Source organism: Triticum aestivum, chromosome 7A (genome assembly GCF_018294505.1).
Source record: "Triticum aestivum cultivar Chinese Spring chromosome 7A, IWGSC CS RefSeq v2.1, whole genome shotgun sequence".
Taxonomy (NCBI): Eukaryota; Viridiplantae; Streptophyta; class Magnoliopsida; order Poales; family Poaceae; genus Triticum; species Triticum aestivum.
Window position 1 is genome coordinate 413,849,869 of NC_057812.1, and position 22,941 is coordinate 413,872,809.

The following is a 22,941-nucleotide window of genomic DNA, read 5'->3' on the forward strand; positions in this document are numbered from 1 at the left end:
AGAAGAACTGATAAATGATCTTGTTGATGTTGAAATGATCGGATCCACTTGAAGAGAAAACACACCGGTTGAGAAAGATTTGATATGACAATCTCGATGATCAAGAAGGATTGGTATTCACATCGGAGTATGAGAACACCGCTTAGGAAAGGTATGGAATCAACACTTGACTTCGAAGCAACTCGAATACCACAACTGAAAACAAAAACAAAAGATTGGCTTGCAGAATAAGCCGGAACAAACATATGATAGAGATTTCGTCCGAAGTTTAAGTGGTGGGGCCTACACGGGCTCGATCGTACAGCACCATCATGTACAAGGCAGTGCACATGACATACGAAGCGTCCCCGAGTCAGCATAGCCAAGGACTCTTTAAGACACAACGAGACCACTTTAAACCAACCGTGGATAGGCGGACCACTAGACGTCGAACCCCAATTTCATATCATACGTTTGTCGAAAAGATATCCTAAGAGCTACTTGAATTCCCACTTATAAACTCCCAAAATTCTCCCGGTTATGCAATCAGGTGTTGGGGATACAGGGGAAGCATAACATCTCACCCAAAACTAGCAAATCCTACATCCAGCTGTATCCATCCTTCAACACATAACCAAGAAACCTTCGGAAATCATTTACCTCAACCTTCGAAAAGCATCCGTTATATGAGTTATGGCAATACTCCCGAACTCCTGCCCCAGTACTAGGTGGCGTCGAGGTTATCTCACCAATAACTACATAAAAGAGATTTTCGATGTCGGCGAAACTCAGGTATTACAGAATTGCAACAATAATATTGTGACGACAACACCTCGGAGCTCAACTCCTCGGGACACTGCCACAACCCCTAAATGTCAGGAGGCACCAAGAACGATGTTCTCGTCACAAAACCATCAGAACGATTCCAAGATACCCGCATGATCCTAAATTTTTTTTCGTGAAATTTGAGGAGAGAAGAGTCAAAACTCTATGTCAGGAGGCCTCACCAGAGCGATGAAGGAACCGAGGAGTAAAAACAATCCTACTCTCTGATATATATATAATCCTATAAGACTCAAAACATTTTTCTAGACTCAACAACGCCAATGATTCGATCAAGCAGGGGGCTCCTAAGTCGGGGATGGCTCAGATACCAACTTGTAACACCCTCGATGTGGCTACATCTCCCACGTGTTGGAGCACGACTTAGAGGCATGACCGCATTAAAGGCAATGTCGCAAGAGGGGTAATCTTTACACATCCCATGTACTGAATAAGAAAGAGATACAGGGTTGGCTTACAATCGCCACTTCACACAATACACGAATAAATCATTACATCATCCAGATACAAACAAGGTCCGACTATGGAACCAAATGAAAGAAGACTACCCCAAATGCTACGGATCCCTGATCGACCCCAACTGGGCTCCACTACTGATCAACTAGAAAACAGAAACAACATAACAAACACGATCTTCATCGAGCTCCTCCTTGAGCTCAGTTGCGTCACCTGCACGGTATCATCGGCACCTATAACTGGTTTTGGAAGTAAACTGTGAGTCACGGGGACTCAGCAATCTCACACCCTCGCGATCAAGACTATTTAAGCTTATAGGTAGGGAAAAGGTATGAGGTGGAGCTGCAGCAAGCACTAGCATATATGGTGGCTAACATACGCAAGTGAGAGCGAGAAGAGAAAGGCAAAGCACGGTCGAACAACTATGATCATGAAGTGATCCTAGACTACTTACGTTCAAGCATAACTCCAACACCGTGTTCACTTCCCGGACTCCACCGAGAAGAGACCATCACGGCTACACACGCGGTTGATGCATTTTAATTAAGATAAGTTTCAGGTTTTCTACAACCGGACATTAACAAATTCCCATCTGCCCATAACCGCGGGCACGGCTTTCGAAAGTTCAAATCCCTACAGGGGTGTCCCAACTTAGCCCATCACAAGCTCTCACAATCAACGAAGGATATTCCTTCTCCCAGGAAGAGCCTATCAGGCTCGGAATGCCGGTTACAAGACATCTCGACAATGGTAAAACTAAACCAGCAAAGCCGCCTGAATGTGCCGACAAATCCTAATAGGAGCTGCACATATCTCGTTCTTAGGGCACACTCAGATGAGAAATCCTACGAGTAAAACCAACCATCAAGTTGCCCCGAGGTGGCCCAGCAGTCTACTCGGTTCGGACCAACACTAAGAGGAGCACTGGCCCCCCCCGGGGGGAGGGGGGTTAAAATAAAGATGACCCTTGGGTTGGCCGACCCAAGGGAAGAAAAGGCTAGGTGGCAAATGGTAAAACCAATGTTGGGCCTTGATGGAGGAGTTTTATTCAAGGCGAACTGTCAAGGGGTTCCCATTATAACCCAACCGCGTAAGGGGTGCAAACTCAAGGAACATAACACCGGTGTGACGGAAACTAGGGCGGCAAGAGTGGAACAAAACACCAGGCATAAGGCCGAGCCTTCCACCCTTTACCAAGTATATAGATGCATTAATTAAATAAGAGATATTGTGATATCCCAACAAATATCCATGTTCCAACATGGAACAAACTCCAATCTTCACCTGCAACTAGCAACGCTATAAGAGGGGCTGAGCAAAGCGGTAACATAGCCAAACAACGATTTGGTAGGACAAGGTGGGTTAGAGGCTTGGATTAACAATATGGGAGGCACGATATAGAAAGTGGTAGGTGTCGCAGCAAAGGCATAGCAAAAGAGCGAGCATCTAGCAAGCAAAGATATAAGTGATTTCGAGGGTATGGTCATCTTGCCTGCAAAGTTCTCCGAGAAGACGAAAGCTTGATCCTTGAAAGCGTACTCAACGGGTACCTCGAACACGAACTCGTCTCCCGGCTCTACCCAAATCAAGAACACAAGCAAAGGGAGACACAATCAACCACAGTGCAATGCACAAGCAACATGATGCAAAACATGGCATGATATGCGGGACGTGATATGCAATGCACATGCATGTTTCGGAAAGGAAAGATTGAACCAGTCCTCAACTTGGCAAACCAAGAGTGCCTATGGAAAGATGAGTTGATTTCGGTTGAAATCGATATAAAGATCACCGGAATCAGATGCACGGTTTGGAAATGGCAAGCAAAACAAATATGGCACCGATCTGTGATTAACAGCACGAGGCCATCTAAATGCAACAAGAAAAGGAAGCTACTGCACTCTAACGTAACAACAAAGCACATGGCAGGGATTCACTCAAGATGCTTGAAAAAGATGAACACTGAGCTACAGCTAATTCACTCAATAGCAGGTTCAAATAAGCATGGCAAAAGTGCAAAAGATAGCAGGTTACAGACTTAGTAAAATTAACAAGTCAGGAATTTAATATCAGGAAGCAATGTTTAGGGCACGATAACAACATGCTATAGGAACATATCATGGCAAAGTAAGGCATGGCATGAAGCTACTCAAAGCATACAAGAAAAGTCCATTACTGACCATAAGCCAAAAGGGATCAGAAAATACAATGGCAACCATGTGAACTTAGCAAGTTCCGTTAACAGATTCAGACTTGGCAAAAACTGGAACATGGCAAAACAGATATTGAGTAGGCATGTTTACGAGCTCTATGCACTCACCACAAGGCATTGCATGACAAACTAAGCATACACCCAGCAAGTAGACCTGGCATGGAAGCAAAACATGGCAAGAACAACAACATAGCATGCACGGATCAACTACAACAACCTCGGCAAAAATGCTTAACATGTAAACATTCTGCCAGGAACATTTTATAGAAAAAGTAGAGCTCGATTGACTCAAGCTAGGGTGCTCCATAATTGCAAACAAAGACATGGATGGATAGAGCACAACAATATCTACAAAACATCCTTACTGATCATGCTCAAAAGAGTCATGGATCACTCTGTAGCAACAAGAATACATGGCATTAAAATATTGACAGGACAAAGACTTAGAAGATTTCCAAGTCTATGAAATCAGCAACATTACGAGGGCTACTTTGCGTGCTTGTACTAGTCACCACAAAGATCACAAAAATACATGGCATACACCCCCGTAAAGATGGCATGGCATATTTCAGAACACATGTAGGGCTCAAGTTCATAGGAGGCACACATCAATCATTGCAAAAATGACAAATGTCCAAATCCTGATAAGGATCTAAAACTAATATAAACTAGCACTCTTGCAATAGCATTCAAGGCATCAAGATGATCTCAAATGAACATGATGCAATGAGATGAAATGAAGTACTCGTCGATTCAAACAATTTGATATGCTATACGCCCGCTACAGAGCCACGAGTGCAAAGATACGATGCGATGAAAGTCTGCAAAAATTACTGGAACGGAGCAAAAAGTCAACCCTAGTTTGGATCTGGATCTGGATCGGGCCGGGTTACTGTAGCGGCGCAGAACCCTAGGATCATCGGCGCCGGAGTTCGTTGTTCGCCAGAGTCGAGGAAGCCGGTCGACGAGGGAGAAGACAGAGGGGCTGCCGAGGTGGTGGCGGCGGAGGCGGCGCCGGAGCAGCGGACGCCGATATCGAGGCGGCACGGTGGTCGGCGAAGAAGACGCCGGGCGGCGGCGCGGCGACGGGAGCGCCTCGGGGCGGCGCAGGCGCGAGGAGGAAGACGGCAGGGCGCGCGTGCGCGAGGGGCGGCAAGGAGGTGGGCTGCGGGGGCCCTCCGCGGGCCGGGTGGAACGCGGCGGCGGTGGGTGGCGGGTGGCCATGTGGCAGGCAGCGAGTGGCGGCGGCGATGTGTCCGGCGCATTCGGACATGTCCGGCATGCTAAGGACGAAGGGGGCTAGGGTTAGGGTAGGTAGGGATCCGAAAATTTCGGGGGAGTGGCCTTTTATAGGTAGGAGGAGCTAGGAGGCTCCAAATTGAGCACGGTTTGCGGCCACGCGATCGTGATCGAACGGCCTAGATGATGGAGGAGGTTTAGATGGGTTTTGGGCCACTTTGGAGGGGTGTTGGGCTGCAACACACACGAGGCCTTTTCGGTCCCTCGGTTAACCGTTGGAGTATCAAACGAAGTCCAAATGGCACGAAACTTGACAGGCGGTCTACCGGTAGTAAACCAAGGCCGCATGGCAAGTCTCGGTCCAATCCGAGAATGTTTAACACCCGCACACGAAAAGAGGTAGAAAGGGACACGGGAGGACATAGGAGCGCCGGAATGCAAAACGGACAACGGGGAAAATGCTTGGATGCATGAGACGAACACGTATGCAAATGCGATGAACATGATGACATGATATGAAATGCATGACACACAAGCAAATGACAAGGCAACAACAGTGAATAATTAGAAGACACCTAGCGCATCGGTCTCGGGGCATTACACCTAGATAGGTAGTTTTCATTTGCTTCACCCTTGCCATGTTTAATAACATTTAATTTTGTTGGGTACATAAATGGGAGAGAACTAAATAAGTCATGTGGTGTTTCGTCAATATGCAACTCGTTGCATATTGAGCTCCACTTAACTTGTAGTGTTGTTTGTTGCACTTTGCCATGCCATGCCTCTTTAAACCGGACATGAATCATATTTGTGTAAGTGCATCTAGTGCCCCTTAGTGATTTTGGTGTATTGAAGACTTATAGGTTAAGTGACTAATGCATTTGTGAGTGTACACAGGTCTATAAGTCTATGAGGAGTTTGATATTTACAGAGAAAGTCGACCCCTAAAAATGAAGTTCTTCGACTGAAGACTTTGGATTTATGAAGACTTTCTGAAGACTTTGAAAGTGAAGAAATTGGTGCAATCCTAAAGACTTGGTATTCATCCGAGGAACATGAAGCGTGAAGACTTTTGTTTTCATAGTTTCATTTTCTCTTTCTTGAGTCTTAGGAAACACCATACTGTTAAAGGGGGGGTCGAGGAAATACTAAGGAAAAATTTCCATGTGATGCTCAACTCAAAATCCTACACCTACCAATCCCTTCGAGTGAAGCTATTGGAAATCTCATACAGTTCAGTCATATTCTTAAGTGACAGAGACTAAGTTCTTCTGGTCTTTGAGGAATTTGTTCTGACTGAGGAGTTAGGAATTCGCCAGTGCGGATTACCTACACAGTGAGGAACATGATAGCCCTGAGGAATTTGATACTCAAATTTCCGACCATTGCTGTGCTATGCGCCAGCTTTCCCAAAATATCTACCCACCTAACGGTCATATCATTGAAGGGCATTTATGTCTTATCATGTCGGGCTGCTCCCTAGGCTATAAATAGCCTCCCCCCTACAACCACTAGCTGGTTGGCTGCTCCGAGAGAAACTAACACTTGTCATTTGAGAGCATCCCATCCTCCGAGGACTTTGAGCGAAAATCATCAAGTGAGGAAAACCCAAACCCAAACACCTACAAACCCCAAGTGATTGAGCATCACTGAAGAGATTGATCCTGCGTGGATCCGATGCTTGTTACCTTTGAAGACTATAGTTCTTCCAGACGGTTAGGCGTCAAGGTCTAGAGCATCCAAGAGGAATTGTGGATCACCGAGTGACCAAGTTTGTGAAGGTTCGGAAGTCACCTGAAGACTTACCACGAGTGATTGGGCGAGGTCTGTGTGACCTTATCTCAAGGGGAATATGGTGAGGACTGTGTGTCCTCAGGTTTAAATACCTAGCCGCTCCAACCAGATGTACAACTGAGACGACAGTTGGAACTGGTCTACCAAATCATTGTCTTCACCAAGCTCATTGGTTCTATTTCCTCAACTCTTTCATTTCCTCATAATTGTGTTGAGTGCTTGTTCATATCTGTCTTTGAAGACTTTGACCGAAGACTTTCTCAAATTCCTCAGTTCAATTTCTTCAGTCTGTTTGTCTTTATCCTGTGTTATCCTATGCTTACGCTTTCTATACTCTGTGCTTGTCTTCATTTCATCATGATGACTATGCTTGTGCTCTGTTATGTTTACTTTTGAGTACTTATTCCGCTTCTAGTAGTTCTTCGCTAAGGAATTTCCTCACCTGCAAATTCCTCAGTGAAGAATTCATAAAAATCGCCTATTCACCCCCTCTAGTCGATATAACACACTTTCAATTGGTATCAAAGCAAGGTACTCCCTTGTTCTGTGTGATTTTGGTTTAACCGCTTGGAGTTTTAGTTATTTCGACCATAGGTATGATCAATGTCTTTGTTGGGTGTCCTACCTTCGATGGGACTGACTATCCCTACTGGAAGAATAAGATGCGAATGCATCTTGAGGCAATTGATAACAATCTCTGGTATGTTGTGGAAAATGGTGTTCCCTCAGTCACACCTTCTCTGAATGCTGCTGATGTGAAGAGATTCAAGCAACTCGATTCTCAAGCGAAGAATATCATATGTGGCCATCTGAGCAAAGGACAGTATGGAAGAGAGAGTGCTTTGGAAACTGCTAAGCTTATCTAGGATAGGCTGTCCAAGGTGAATGAAGGAGTCTCAACACAGCGTGACTCTCGAGTTGATGTTCTTCGCAATCTCTTCAACCGCTTCAAAAGACTAGACAATGAAAATGTTCAACAAACCTTTGATCGCCTCACTGAAATCTCAAATGAGCTTCAAGCACTTGGTGCCACTGACATCACCGACCATGAGGTGGTGAAGAAATTGCTGAGATCGCTTGATTGCTCATTTGATACTCTGGCATTGATGATACAAGAACGTGATGATTACAAATCACTCAATCCTGCTGATATCCTCGAGAAGCTAAATACTCATGAGTTCCAGCTTGCTGAAAAGAGAGATCTCTATGGTTCGAGCTATGGCAGATCACGTGCACTTAAGGCCAAGGTAGTATCTGAGTCCAAAGATGAAGACTCTGGTAGCAGACTTGGTGATCCTGAAGAACTAAGCCATGAGCTAGCACTACTCGTGAAGAAATTCCAGAAGTTCTCAAGACGTGGTCGCTTTGGAAGACCCTCAAGGAGCAATGATTCCTCATCCAGTGACTACAAGAAGAGGCTTTGTCACAAATGCAAGAAACCTGGACATTACATTCAAGATTGTCCTCAGTGGGAAAAGGAATCAAAGAAGAAGAAATACAAGGATTACAGTTCTGATGATGCGAAGAAAAAGAAGAAATCCTCAAAATCTTCATCATGAAAATCCTCAAAGTCTTCATCTCACAAGAAGGAAATGGACTCTGAGGCTGAATCTGAAGAAAATGAGGAAGAGGAGGAATCTGAGGAGTCCAAATCCGGTGTGGTGAGCCTAGCCCTCCATGATCATGCATGTTTGAACAAGTTAACCTCGCTGAATAGGACAAGTGATGATTAGGGAAATTTATGAAATAACATTTGGAGTTGGAATTTGATCTTGTTTGAATTCCACTTCAATTAACTTGGCTAAATATTGCATTAGGTGAATTCAGTACCTTACATGGCATGTCATTCATGTGAATGTGCATTGCGTTGAATGTGTTCCTTCTTTGCTAGTCGGTGTTGTTCCCTCTCAATGGACGATGTTCTGACGTTGTGATCGATGACACCGATGAAGAGCTACTATCTTCAGGAGTGCCAGGCAAGCAATCCCCCTTGATCATTCCGATACAATCCCACTCTCTCGCTCCTGCTCTCTTTTACTGCATTAGGACAACAGTGATTCAAATGTTACATGTTGCGGTAGTTCAACTCATTCCTCTGCCTGGCATGTCTTTGCCATAGTAAATAGTTGAAACCCACTAGCGTGAGTAGGAGTTGTTTGAGCCATGATGTGCCTACTCATTCATGCTTGCTTGCTATGCTTAGAGTTGTGTCAGGTCTGATTCATCTGGGATGGATTGGAATGGTGGTGAACATGTCCTACATTGCATGAGCTAAGTGTGTGAACACGATTTGGTAAAGGTAGCGATGAGAGGCCACGTAGGAGTACATGGTGGGTTGTCTCATTGAAACCATCCTCAAGAACTGAGTTCTGTGTTTGTGATCCAAGATAGTTACTACCACACATTGGGTTCCGTTAAATCAACCCCTCTCAGCTTATTAATCACCTTGATCTTTGTCCAGGAGTTGCAACTAGTTTCTGGTGTTTGTAGATAGTGCTAGTAGTCTACCAAGTGGCACCCAATACAGGTGGGCTTGGGACAGACTAGGCGCAGTGGCACGGTGTACCAAGTGGCACCCGGATGGTGACCTTGGGAACCCTGCTCACATTGTTTGGGCCCGTGATGGAAACTTCAGCCAGACTTCCTATGCGGGTTCAGCCTCGGATAGGTGATAAACCTGGACTAGAGTCTTGCGTGGTTAGTCAGGTCGTGGCCGACACCCTCGCCAGGCTTCCGCTTGAAGGTTGCCGAGATACATGATGCGTACATGGTGGTAAGTGGTGAGACTGTGTGTGAAGAAGTACACCCCTGCAGGGTTAACATGATCCATTCGAATAGCCGCGTCCGCGGATATGGACTACTTGGAACACTTACATTGTTCATAGATAACTGGAAGTGGATACTCTAAAATGCGCAAGATAAGCATGAGTGCTATGGATGGCCTTCTCGTAGGGAGACGGGAGCAGATCCATAGTGGTGTATCGATCTGGTGAATATGTGGACTCGTGTGCGTGATATGTCTCCAACGTATCTATAATTTTTGTGTAACATCTCAAACTTTCAATTTGGAATGTTATACATAGGTCATCATATACATATCATATTTTATTTGTATTTTGGTTTTGTGATCCTAAAAATCCTAAGCAACTCAAGGACCCACGGAGATAGTTGGGGATTTTATTATTTTCATATTTCAAATTTTCTCAAATATTGAAAAGAGGATCATTTGGTTTTAATTATTTTTCTCTCCAAATAATATTTTTAATATTAAAATATATGAGAGGAGATAATATGACTTCTCCAAAATAAAAGAAATATTGGAGAAGAAATATTAAAATCAAATAAATAATTTTATTTGGATTTTATTGCTATTTTATTTGAATTAGAAAAATTATGCATTTTTTTCAAAATTGCATTTTTAGGCCAAGAAAATGTTCACTTTGTTCTAAATATTTTATTTAGACTGTGAAAATTGTTTTTGGCATTTTTAGAATTTTTTTATATTTTTCTTTAGGATTTTTCTTTTGGCGGAATTATTTAAAAAAATGTTTCGGACCGAGCCGGGCTGAAGCCGAGCTGGCCCATCTCCCGCAGCCACCTACAGTCGTCGTGCTCGCGACGGACTCTCGGAGTCCAACCCCGAGCCATCGGCACCGCCCCCTCCTGCCACGACCGCCGGGCCTTTCAAGCCCGAGGCACCGCCGCCCTCGACCCCCACATCGCCACCATGCCCCGCCCGCAGCAAGCAGCAGCAGCGCCGCAGCCGCCGCCATCGCCCACGCCGTTGCACACCGCCGCCTCGGCGGATCGAGTCGCCGTATCTCACCTTCCTGGTTTTTGTTGGATTTTAGGTAAAAGCCGTCGGTTTCCACAAAACCCTAGGTTTGGTTTTTTAGATCGGATCGGTTCGGTTCGGTTTTCTTCGGTTTCGTTATTTAGCGAGCTTTCGCTCGTTAGTTCGTTCTTAATGAATGCATTCGGCAGTTCGTCTCTATTAGCGGACGTTTGTCCGATAGATTTTTCTTTTTCTGTTTATTTTATTGGCCAGGGACCTATCCGTGATTATTTTTATCGTAGATTAGCCCCTGATGATCAAACCCTCGCCGTTTCTTAACCATTTGTCCAAATCCAGTGAAACCAATGCCAAAATCTTCGTCTCGAGCCCCTCTTTATGGTTAATCAACTTTAACAAGGTTTTGAAAATTTAAAATTTGGTTTCAAGAAGATTTGAATTCGAAGTTCTTTTGACCGTAGTTTCAGTTCCATAGCTTCGATTCGATTGATTCTTTTTGCAGATCGAAGCTCTTCAGTTGAAATTTCAGATTTGATCATCTTATTTGAGTTTTACCCGTGCACCTATGCTTGAGTGCTTATGTATGCTATTATTTGTTTGCGGTAGAATTCCCGGAGTGCGAAGCGTGCTACTACGAGTCTCTAGGGTTTGTGGATCGTCAGCAAGGCAAGTAACGCATTAATCATACCCTTTATTACCCAGTTTTATACATTAGTTTGACCCCTCAAACATTGCATGAGTAGGATCTTGTAACATGTGGGTTTTGGGAAATAGATGATGAGGTAGAACCTATTGCCCTTTTATTATCAAACCCTTGGGAGTTACTTCTACGTTATGCTTATAATGCCATGCTATGCTCATAGAAGTGGATTGGGTTTGAGTGTATCCATGGCAGATGTGAGATTGTTAATTAATGGTTAACTTAAGCTGGCTACTTAAATACACATCTGGGTGGATTGGTTGCGGGCATCGAGGGATATACCAGTGCTATCCTTTTGGTTCGCCACCCAGGCTCAAAGGGATCATAAGAATATTCATGCTAGAAACTTCCATGTGCAGCCACAAGCTATTATGGGCTCTAGCATACTTGAGTATGTTGCATGAGCTCTTCCAGTGGTAGGCTAGCAGATGTAGGGGATGTAGGTTGGTACTGTCTACCCAGGGTTTGAGTTAATGCTTCTAAAAGACTGTGTCTCGGTCATCTATTTCTCAAACACCGTGTAGTGCGAGAAATCCAACGGAGGAGATCGAGTCTTGTGGGTAAAAGTGCGCAAACCTCTGCAGAGTGTACAAACTAATCATGGTTAGCCGTGTCCCCGGTTATGGACATCTTGAATATCTGGTTCTTGGATTATCATGTTGATCTCATCACTCTAAATTAATTTTTTGGGTTGTTAATTACCTTTAATTGGGATTTGAGATGGGGATTTACCATTCTCAATGTTTATCAACTACCATGATAGTTAAATAAAATATATTCCTTTGTTGTAGGGAAAAATTGGCTTTTCGCAAAACATTATAACCATAGAGCCTCCACCAGCCATATATGCATGTAGTAATAGCATTTATTCTGTTCATTATTCTACTGTGTTACATTGCCAGCATATTCCATGTGCTGACCCGTTTCGGGCTGCAACATATCATGTTGCAGACTTTTCAGACGAAGAGTAAGGTGCGCTAGGTCGTTGTCGTGCACTCAACTTTGCCGTTGGTGTTGATGGACTCACTTTATCTTCCAAGCCTCATGTTGTTGTCTGTTTAGATGGCCTTAAGCCATATTTATTGTATTAAGTTCTCTCTTGAGACTATCGATGTAATAAGTGTGTGATTGCTACTCTGTTATAAATCCTTCAAGTACTGTGTGTGTCAGCATTACCGATCCAGGGATGACACTTATACACAAGGATTTGACCATCTAAGGTCGGATCACTACAAGATGGTATCAGAGCACATGCTGAATGTAGGACACGACCACTAAGATGAGCCATATGTCACTCTTATCTACTCATTTCCGAATCCTCTCCATTTTCTACTCTATAGGATGGTGGACTCAAGGAACAAGTTTGCACAACCGGATGAAGATATACCCTTTGGACGACACTTGAAGGAAGTCACTAGGTACCTGAACATCGGAATACCAAGCTTCACCGGGACCTTGAACATCGCCACTTTACCAGAAGAGGAGCAATGGATGATTTGAGTTCAAGTTCCAGGAAGGACATTCACGCCAGTCACTGAGCCCATATTGTTTTCCTTTGATGCACCAACCCGGAATCTAGGAAAGAGCATGGCAGCCCACATCGCCATGGGACGGATCGGCGAAGTTTATCGCAAGGAACTTAAGGACACCATCTACCAGATATGTGGGCGCCGAGATGAGCAATGGGAGATGATCAGCACCAGGAAGGACATGTCCATTGCAGCTTTCATCCAGGAGTTAAACTAGCACAATTGCCGACAGGAGAACCAGATGTGTGCAAGCATGATAGACCTGAAGAAGGTGATGACTAGCAACATGGAGCTAGAGGAGGAACTCAAGTCTACACGCGACGGATACGAGGAGGAAATGGTAATATTAGTGGAGAAGGATGACGAACAAACACAGAAGCAAGGAATATTCATGGGAGACCCCGCGCCAGGAGGAGATGACGACCATCCCGATGACATTCGTTCTGAAGACTACATCATCATCGATGACACTGACTCCGAACCCGACAGTAATGATGATGATTATGAAGACGAAGTTGGAGCGAATATCATGGAGTCTTCCCCCGATCAAAATTTCTAGTAGACCACCATATTATTAGTAGTATTTCCCCCATGTATATAGTAGTAGTCCGAGCACTTTAACGATAGTTAGATCGATTGTATGCCCTTGCTTGAATTGATTTGGTGTGATATGAATGTGTTTGTCTCATGTGCATATGGGTAGTGCTTTCTCACTAGACCTCATTCTATTATAATCTCTCCACTTTAAACCCATCAGATGCCTCCGAGACGTGACCCCGGATTTGTCTTTCCACCGGAGCTCACGCAGTTGATCCAACAGCAAAATGCCTTGATGCAGCTACTAGTCCAGAACCAAGGCAACAACAACAACCCACCGCCACCACCCCTAGTTGACAACTTAGCCTATTTTCTAAGGTTGCAGCCACCGGTGTTTTCCAGTAGCACCGAGCCAATAGTTGCTGATGACTGGCTACGCAGGATAGGAAGGGGGTTGACCACCACAGGTTGCACAGATGTCGAGAAGGTGCGTTTTGCCGCACACCAATTGGATGGGCCCGCAGCCTCATGGTGGGAGAATTACACATGCACTTTTCCTATAGACAATGTCACTTGGGAGCAATTTCAGCAAGCATTCCGCACCGCTCATGTCTCAACTGGAGCTATGAGCATGAAGAAGCATGAGTTTCGCAACTTGCGCCAAGGAAATCATATGGTGGGGTAGTACGTGGATGAGTTCAGTAAGTTAGCCCGCTATGCCCCAGATGATGTGGCCACAGATGCTGCTAAGCAGGAGAAGTTTATGGAAGGGCTGAATGATGAGATGAGTATGCAGTTAATGGTGGAAACATTTAACAACTACCAGGAGTTGGTAGACCAGGCTCTTATGATTGAAGGGAAGCAGCAGCAGATTGAGAGCCGCAAAAGGAAGTATGGACAAGGGAAGTACAATTCAGGAGCTCAGTAGAAGCCTCGCTTTACCCCGAGCTCGGGAGGATATACCCATAACCATGGAGGCCACACCCACAATGGAGGAAGCTCGCATAATCACAGTGGCCCCAAGAATGGAAATGGGAATGGATCTGGAAGTAATCAGAATAGCTCTAACCCAGCCACTCCCGCCAAGAAGGACCAAAGTCACATTACTTGTTTCAAGTGCGGGAAGACTGGACACTATGCCAGTGAGTGCCCCAAACCAAAGAATGCAAATGGAAATGGAAGCTCTGGGAAGAAGTCCAACCCTTTCAACAGGGGACAAGTGAACCACGTTAGCATGGAGGAGGTTGAAGAGCAGCCAGATGCAGTTATCGGTAAGTTTTTGGTTAAGTCATTTACCGCTCTCGTTCTTTTTTATACTGGTGCTTCGCATTCATACATTTCAAGGGGATTTGTGGACAAGTTTAAGTTACCCACCTTAGCCCTTAGGACAGCCTTGTTAGTAAGCTCACCAGGAGCAGAGTATATGGCCAGCCGATGGTGCGATCGGATACCCTTAACCATTGGTAGCCATGTTTTCCCCTCAGACCTGATAATTTTGGAGTCACAAGGATTGGATGTGATTCTAGGTATGCATTGGCTATCGAAGTATGGAGGAAACATTGACTGTGCTAGTAGGTCAATTCTGCTCACCACCCCGGAGGGAAAAAGGATCAAGTATATATCCAGGCATGCGCCGAGGAGAACCCAAGTAAATTCTCTCACGGGAGTTGTTCAGTAGGAATTGCCTGTAGTGAAGGATTATCCAGATGTATTTCCAGAGGAGTTACCCGGCATGCCACCAGATCGAGACATTGAGATTTTGATAGAGCTGTTGCCAGGCACCGGACCAATATCTAAGAGACCATACCGGATGCCCACAAATGATATGGAGGAGATTAAGAAGCAGATCAAAGATTTATTGGAGAAAGGTTACATTCGACAAAGTTCGTCACCGTGGGGAGCACCAGTGCTTTTGGTTGAGAAGAAGGATGGATCTTTGAGAATGGTTGTTGATTATCGTGCATTGAATGAAGTGACGATCAAGAACAAGTACCCACTGCCCATGATGAATGATTTTTTTGACCAGCTTCAAGGAGCTAAAGTATTTTCCAAGATCAATCTGTGATCAGCATACCACCAGCTGAAGATCCGAGAACAGGATATACCTAAGACATCCTTCACCACAAGGTACGGGCTATATGAGTACACAGTTATGTCATTTGGATTGACTAATGCCCCTGCCTATTTCATGAGTATGATGAATATGGTTCATGGAGTTCTTGGATAAGTTTGTCGTGGTGTTCATTGATGATATTTTGGTGTACTTGAAGAATGAAGAGGAACACATGAGCATTTGCGTTTAGTTCTCGAGAAGCTCAAGGAACATCAGTTGTATGCCAAGTTCAGCAAATGTGAGTTTTGGTTGAAGGAAGTTGGATTCCTTAGACATGTTATATAAGGTGAAGGTATAACAGTAGACCCTACCAAGGTTCAGTCCGTCACTGATTGGCTAGCACCCACCTCAGTAGGAGAGGTCCGCAGTTTTCTGAGACTCGCGGGATACTACCGGACATTCATTGATAATTTCTCTAGGATTGTGAAGCCTATGACGGAGTTGTTGAAGAAGGACACCAAGTTCCAATGGACCAATGAATGTGAGGCAAGTTTCCAGGAGTTGAAGAAACGTTTGGTTACAACCCCAATGCTGATTCTGCCAGATATACGCAAGGATTTCCAAGTGTATTGCGACGCATCTTGCTTAGGACTTGGAGGTGTACTTATGCAGGACGGAAGAGTTGTTTCATATGACTGACGTCAACTTCGACCGCATGAGTTGAGTTATGCCAATTCCCTCGTAAGCGGAGGATTGCCAAAGGAGTTAGCCGAAGATCTCGGGGAGCTTCATTTGGAGATAGTCCCTAGAGGTTTTGTTGCAGACTTGGAGGTTCAATCAACATTATTGGGAAAGATTTGAGAAGCTCAGAAGGATGACAAAGAAATTGCCGAGATAAAGTAGAAGATGAGCAAAGGAAAAGTCAAAGGTTTTCGTGAGGATGAGCACAACACCTTGTGGTTTGAGGACCGTGTTTATGTACCCAATAATGCATAAATCAGGAAGTTGATACTTCAGGAAGCTCATGACTCGCCATACTGATACACCCCGGAAACACCAAGATGTATTTGGATTTAAAGGAGTGTTTCTGGTGGACAGGAATGAAGAAGGATATTGCCGATTATGTAGCAGTATGTGATGTATGTCAAAGAGTGAAGGCAGAACATCAGAAGCCAGCGGGATTACTGCAGCCTATGCCGATACCCGAATGGAAGTGGGATAAGCTTGGCATGGATTTTATCACCGGATTACCTAGGACCCGATCGGGATATGATTCTATCTGGGTAGTAGTGGATCGTTTGACCAAAGTGGCCCACTTTATACCAGTGGAGACTACTTATACAAGTGTGAAGTTGGCCAAGATATATATGACCAGGATCGTATGTCTGCATGGAGTTCCGAGCACCATTGTATCATATAGAGGAACACAGTTCACTTCAAAGTTTTGGCATCAGTTACACGAGACTTTGGGAACCAGACTGGAGTTTAGTACAACATTTCATTTGTAGATAGATGGATAGACCAAGAGAGTCAACCAGATTCTGGAATACATGTTGAGATTTTGTGCGCTAGATTATGGATCTAGTTGGGACGATAATTTTCCCTATGCAGAGTTCTCTTACAGCAACAACTACCAAGCCAGTTTGAAGATGGCACCTTTCAAAGCTTTGTACGGAAGGAGGTGCAGGAAACCATTGATGTGGGATGAAGTTGGAGACCATCAGTTGTTTAGACCGGATTTGATTAAAGAGTCAGAAGAGAAGGTTAAGTTGATCCGGGATAGACTGAACGTAGCTTAGTCTAGGCAAAAGAGTTATGCAGACTCAAAACACAAGGAGGTAGTCTACGAAATCGGAGACAGAGCACATCTTCGGGTGTCACCTCTGCAAGGAGTTAAACGTTTTGGAGTTAAGGGAAAGTTAGCCCCGAGATTATTAGGACCATACCAAGTTTTGGAACGTATGGGAGAAGTGGCCTACAAGTTGGAGTTACCCGAAGGACTGTCAGGAGTTCATGATGTGTTTCATGTTTCCCAGTTGAAGAAGTGCCATGCAGAGATGGCCAATATTCCTCTGAGAGATACAGTGCCCCTGGAAGCAATTCAGTTGGATAGTGATCTGACTTACGAGGAGAAACCGATCAAGATTCTCGAGTTTGCCGGCCGAGTTACCCGCATCAAGGTTATCAAGTTTTGCAAAGTTTAGTGGAGCCACCATACCGAGGATGATCTACGGAAAGACCACCCACACCTATTTTCTAGCCAACCCGAATCTCGAGGGCGAGATTCACCTTAAGGGGGGTAGGTTTGTAACATCCCAAATTTTCAATTTGGAATGTTATACATAGGTCATCATATGCATATCATATTTTATTTGCATTTTGGATTTGTGATCCTAAAAATTCTAAGCAACTCAAGGACCCACGGAGAGAGTTGGGGATTTTATTATTTTCATATTTGAATTTTTCTCAAATATTGAAAAGAGGATCATTTGGTTTTAATTATTTTTCTCTCCAAATAATATTCCAATATTAAAATATATGAGAGGAGATAATATGACCTCTCCAAAATAAAAGAAATATTGGAGGAGAAATATTAAAATCAAATAAATAATTCTATTTCGAATTTATTGCTATTTTATTTGAATTAGAAAAATTATGCATTTTTTCAAAATTGCATTTTTAGGCTAAGAAAATGTTCACTTTGTTCTAAATATTTTATTTAGACGGTAAAAATTGTTTTGGCATTTTATTTTTTTATATTTTTCTTTAGGATTTTTCTTTTGGCGAAATTATTTCAAAAAAATGTTTCGGACCGAGCCGGGCCGAAGCCCAGCTGGCCCATCTCCCGCAACCGCCTCCCATCGTCGTGCTCGCCACGGACTCGGGGAGTCCAACCCCGAGCTGCCGGCGCCGCCCCCTCGTGCACGCCACGCCCCCCGGGCCTTTAAAGCCCGAGGCGTCGCCGCCCTCGACCCCCACATTGCCGCCCTGCCCCGCCCACAGCAAGCAGCAGCAGTGCCGCAGCTGCAGCCGCCGCCGCAGCACCACACCGCCCGCGTCGCACCCCGCCGCCGCCGTCACACTGTCATCCACGCCGCCGCACGACGCCACCTCGCCGGATCGAGCTGCCGGAGCCGCCGGATCTCGCCGCCCCGGTTTTTTTGGTTTTTAGGTAAAAGCCGCTGGTTTCTACAAAACCCTAGGTTCGGTTTTTTAGATCGGACCGGTTTGGTTTGGTTTTCTTCAGTTCCGTTATTTAGCGAGCGTTCGCTCATTAGTTTGTTCTTAACGAACGCGTTCGCCCATGCGTCTCTATTAGCGGACATTCATCCGATAGATTTTTCTTTTTCTGTTTATTTTTATTTGGCCAGGGACCTATGCGCGATTATTTTTATCGCAGATTAGTCCCTGATCTTTAAACCCTCGCCGTTTCTTAACCGTTTGTCCAAATCCAGTGAAACCAATGCCAAAATCTTCGGATCGAGCCCCTCTTTCCGTTTAATCAACTTTAACAAGGTTTTGAAAATTTAAAAATTGGTTTCAAGCAGATTTGAATTCGAAGTTCTTTTTACCGTAGTTTTAGTTCCGTAGCTCCGATTCTATTGATTCTTTTTGCAAATCGAAGCTCTTTAGTTTGAAATTTCAGATTTGATCTTCTTATTTGAGTTTTACCCGTGCACCTATGCTTGAGTACTTATGTATGCTATTGTTTGTTTGCAATAGAATGCCCGGAGTGCAAAGCGTGCTACTACGAGTCTCTAGGTTTTGCGGATCGTCAGCAAGGCAAGTAACACATTGATCATACCCTTTATTACCCAGTTTTTATGCATTAGTTCAACCCCTCAAACATTGCATGAGTAGGATCTTTTAACATGTGGGTTTTGGGAAGTAGATGATGAGGTAAAACCTATTGCCCTTTTATTATCAAACCCTTGGGAGTTACTTCTACGTTATGCTTATAATGCCATGCTATGCTCGTAGACGTGGATTGGGTTTGAGTGTATCCATGAAAGATGTGATATTGTTAATTAATGGTTAACTTAAGATGGCTACCTAAATACACATCTAGGGATATACCAGCGCTGTCCTTTTGGTTCGCCACCCAGGCTCAAAGGGATCATAAGATTATTCATGCTAGAAACTTCCGTGTGCAACTACATGCTATTATGGGCTCTAGTATAGTTGAGTATGTAGCATGACCTCTTCCAGTGGTAGGCTAGCAGATGTAGGGGATGTAGGTTGGTACTTTCTACCTGGGGTTAGAGTTAATGCTTCTGAAAGACTGTGTCTCGGTCATCCGTTTCACAAACACCATTGTAACACCCACGATGCGGCTATATCTCCCACGTGTCGGAGCATGACTTAGAGGCATAACCGCATGGTAGGCATGTCGCAAGAGGGGTAATCTTTACACATCCCATGTACTGAATAAGGAAGGGATAAAGAGTTGGCTTACAATCGCCACTTCGAACAATACATAAATATAGCATTACATCATCCAGAATACAATCAAGGTCCGACTACGGAACCAAAATAAAAGAAGACCACCCCTAATGCAAGATCCCTGATCGCCCCGACTGGGCTCCACTACTGATCAACTAGAGACGAAACAACACAACGCACATGATCTTCATCGAGCTCCTAGTTGAGCTCGATTGCGTCACCTGCACGGTATCGTCGGCACCTGAAACTGGTTTTGGAAGTAATCTGTGAGTGACGGGGACTCAGCAATCTCACACCCTCGCGATCAAGACTATTTAAGCTTATGGGTAGGTAAAAGGTATGTGAGGTGGAGCTGTAGCAAGCACTAGCATATATGGTGGCTAACTTACGCAAATGAGAGCGAGAAGAGAAGCAAAGCACGGTCGTGAACTAGAAGTGATCAAGAAGTGATCCTGAATCTACTTACGTTCAAGCATAACACAAGAACCATGTTCACTTCCCGGACTACGCCAGAAAGAGACCATCACGGCTACACACGCGGTTGATGCATTTTAATTAAGTTTAGAGTTAAGTTCTCTACAACCGGACATTAACAAATTCCCATCTACCCATAACCGTGGGCACGGCTTTCGAAAGTTCAAAACCATGCAGGGGTGTCCCAACTTAGCCCATCACAAGCTCTCACGGTCAACGAAGGATATTCCTTCTCGCAGGAAGACCCGATCAGACTCGGAATCCCAGTTACAAGACATTTCGACAATGGTAAAACAAGACCAGCAAAGCCACCCAGATGTGCCGACAAATCCCGATAGGAGCTGCACATATCTCGTTATCAGGGCACACCGGATGAGCAAGACGTCGGGTTGGCATAAACCTGGTTGGCCAGGGGGCGCCGGACATTGCTCAGGTTGGACCAACAGTTAGAGAAGCACTGGCCCGGGGGGGGGGGGTTAAAATAAAGATGACCCTTGAGTCTGTAGAACCCAAGGGAAAAAGGCTAGGTGGCAAATGATAAAACCAAGGTTGGGCTTTGCTGGAGGAGTTTTATTCAAGGTGAACTGTCAAGGGGTTCCCATTATAACCCAACCGTGTAAGGAACGCAAAATCAAGGAACATAACACCGGTATGATGGAAACTAGGGCGGCAAGAGTGGAACAAAACACCAGGCATAAGGCCGAGCCTTCCACCCTTTACCAAGTGTATAGATGCATTAATTAAAATAAGAGATATTGTGATATCCCAACAAATATCCATGTTCCAACATGGAAAAACTCCATCTTCACCTGCAACTAGCAACGCTATAAGAGGGGCTGAGAAAAGCGGTAACATAGCCAAACAACAGTTTGCTAGGAAAAGTGGGTTAGAGGCTTGACATGGCAATATGGGAGGCATGATATAGCAAGTGGTAGGTATCACGTCATAGAAAAAGAGCGAGCAACTAGCAAGCAAAGATAGAAGTGATTTTGAGGGTATGGTCATCTTGCCTGCAAAGTTCTCCGACAAGACGAAAGCTTGATCCTCGTAAGCGTATTCAACATCTCCCGGCTCTACCCAAGGCAAGAACACAAGCAAAGGGAACAAAAATCAACCACGGTGAAATGCGCAAGCAACATGATGCAAAACATGGCATGATATGCGGGATGTGATATGCAATGCATATGCGTGCTTCGGAAGGGAAAGATTGAACCAGGCCTCAACTTGGCAAACCAAGGGTGCCGCTGGAAAGATGAGTTGATTTTGGTCGAAATCGATATAAACATCACCGGAATCGGATGCACGGTTTACAAATAGCAAGCAAAACAATAATGGCACGATGCTGCGATTAACAGCACGATGCCATCTAGAATGCAACAAGAAACTAAGCTACTGTACTCCAACATAGCAACAAAGCACATGGCAGTGATCTACTCAAGATGCTTGACAAAAGATGAACACTAAGCTATGGCTAAATCACACAAGAGAAGGTTCAAACAATCATGGCAAAAGTGCAAAAGATAACAGCATCATAGACTTAGTGAAAATAACATGTCAGGGGTTAACATCAGGAAGCAATGTTTAGAGCAAGATAACAACATGCTACAGGATCAGATCATAGCAATACAAGGCATGGCATGAATCTACTCAAAGCATATAATAAAAGTCCCTTACTTACCATAAGCCAAAAAGGATCAGAAGATATGATGACACCCAGGTAAACATAGCAAGTTTCGTTAACAGATTCAGACTTAGCAGAAAACTGGGCATGTCATAAACATAATTATGAAGGCATGTTTGCGAGATCGATGCACTCACCACAAGGCATTACATGAAAAACTAAGCATACACCCAGCAAGAAGACATGATCAAGAAGATAAACATGGCAAGAACAATCTCATAGCATGCATGGATAACCTACAACAACCTTGGCAAAATTGATTAACACGTAAACAATCTGCTAGGAACATTTTATAGCAAAAGTAGAGCAAGATTGAGTCATGCTAGGGTAATCCATAATTGCAAACAAAGACATGGATGGATAGAGCATAACAATATCTAAAAATCATCCTTACTGAACATACTCAAACAAGGCATGGATCACTCTGTAGCAACATGAATACATGGCATAAAAATAACAGCAGACAGACTTTGTGAAATTCTAAGTCTCTGAAATCAGCAACATCACGAGAGCTACTTTGCATGCTTGTGCTAGTCACCACATTGATCACAAAAATACATGGCATACACCCCTGTAAAGATGGCATGGCATAGCCCAAAACACATATAGGGCTCAAGTTCATAGGAGGCACACACTAATCATGGCAAAAATGACAAATGCTCATAAACTGATAAGAAACAACACCTAACATTGTATAGCTCTCTTGCAACATCAATTAGGGCATCAAGATGGACTCAAACAAGAATGGTGCAATGGAATGAAATGAAGAGGGCATCCGGATGAACAATTTGACATATCATGCGCATGAAACGGAGCTACGATGATGAAGTTATGATGCGATGAACATGGCCTGAAAATTACCTAGATCTGGGACTTAGTGGAATTTCACCTCCGCAAAAAGCGGGACGGAGAGAAGCAGGATGAAGAGATCCGGGATCGGGGCACCGTTTGGTTAGATGACTTGGTGGATCTCGTCCAGGGGCAGGTCAACGCCGGCGGCAAACTCCTCCGGCGACGGCGCGGATGCCGAGGAGGTCAAGGAGGAGCTCGAGGAGGAGGGACATGGTCGCCGGGGCGCGGCACCGGCGAAAGGCGGCACAGGGCCGGGTGCTCGGGCGGCACGGTGCACTCGCAGGAGGAAGGCGACGCGGAGCGGCGGCCATGGTGCGGGAGGCGGCGCGGCGCGGGCCTCCGGGCGGCGGGGACGG